Raw genomic sequence first — 1,487 nt, 5'->3', positions numbered from 1 at the left:
ACACACACACACACACGCACACACACACACACAAACACGTCCCAACAAGAGAACATTTATTGCTGGGGAGGCATCCACCCTACAGCTGTACAGTTTCCTCTTATTACCCAAAACACAGCAGCTCATTAAAAGAATAGAAAAGCCAGACAATAAAGCAGGCTCTTCTGAACTTATGCTGCGAAGTACTTTTGTGGAAGAGGGGAAAACTTTTTAAAATATGATTTAAATATGATTTAAATATGATTTTCTTACTCGGTCTTGCGAACTCTGCCATTCCATAAACGTTTAACAGATCTAAGTGACCGTTTTAGTCCAAAATAGAACTGTCCGTAGTTTGAGATAGAACTGGAACAAGACAATCATAATCTATAATCCTTATCTCTCCTCTCCTCATTCTTGTTTGCATTTGTTACTTTCTTGTAATACGTCTATTCTTCGGCACTGATATGCCCTAATTGTGTTGCAAATGCCGTACAAAAATTACTGAAACTAGGATAGGACAATCATAGCCCATGTCTTTGGCTCCTCGTCAGTCTAAGGTAAGTTTAAGAGAGGATGAGAGGCGAACATCATACCTCTAGACCACAAGAGCCCCCCGCTCCTCCTCAGGGTAGGTTCAAGGGGCACGAAGTAGCAGAAACGTTTGATAATTTTTGAGCAGATGTTTGTTCCCCCAAAATGTCAAATATTTTGTTTGTTTGTCATTCTTGTTGTTTTCAGAAATTGAACACCGATTCGCAATATCAGGTTCTTATCAAACGCTTTGCTGTGTCGTCTGTCTATGTCTCCGTCTCTGTCTCTGATCTGGCTATGAATGTCAAGAAGGGTAACTTAGGAATAAATGTATTTTTGCAAAGTGTCTAGAAATACTCGAGTATACTTCTTCAAAGTGTCAGGACAGCAGAGAGAGAGAGAGAGAGAGAGAGAGAGAGAGAGAGAGAGAGAGAGAGAGAAGGAGAGGGAGAAGGAGAGAGAGACGATTTTGACAGAGACAGAGAGACGATATGTAGACAGAGATAGTGACAGATGCCACACGTCACACGTCCCTCGTATCTCACCGGACACTTTCTGAAGACGACACACACACACACACACCTTGAGACAGTAGACACCCTCACGACCTGGCCTGGGTACCCGTGTGTGGCACACGTGACCAGAGCCTGGCCCAGGATTCCTGGGATGCGCCACACATCTGTTTGTAAACAGGCAGCATTATTGGGCGGCCTACTCTGAAGACTTTTGTGTTTTGTCTTGATCTGAGCGCTTTTTTTATGTCACCGCTATACAATCGATTTTTTTCTTCTTCATCTCGTTCCGAACAAACGTTGTTAATAAACGGTATAAAGTATTGTTTTGTAGTTGGAAAGGTATTTTGGAAGGATTTTTTCTTCCTTTTTTTCTTTTTCCTTTAAGATTTTTCCTTTTTATCTTTGGTTGGTTTTATTTTGGGGCTGCTTGTTCGTTATATATTTTTTTTTATGAAGGTG

At 41.2% G+C, this 1,487-nt stretch overlaps 1 protein-coding gene across 1 annotated transcript in view; it reads left to right on the top strand.

Annotated features, from left to right (window-relative positions):
* Positions 1 to 1,487, top strand: part of LOC101862775 (gamma-butyrobetaine dioxygenase) — a gene marked incomplete at both ends in the record, with an annotated part of 21,869 nt that overhangs the window by 2,052 nt on the left and 18,330 nt on the right.

This window comes from Aplysia californica, unplaced genomic scaffold (genome assembly GCF_000002075.1).
Source record: "Aplysia californica isolate F4 #8 unplaced genomic scaffold, AplCal3.0 scaffold00031, whole genome shotgun sequence".
Lineage (NCBI taxonomy): Eukaryota > Metazoa > Mollusca > Gastropoda > Aplysiida > Aplysiidae > Aplysia > Aplysia californica.
Note: the sequence above shows the minus strand (reverse complement) of the source record. Positions and strands in the feature narration are given on the sequence as shown.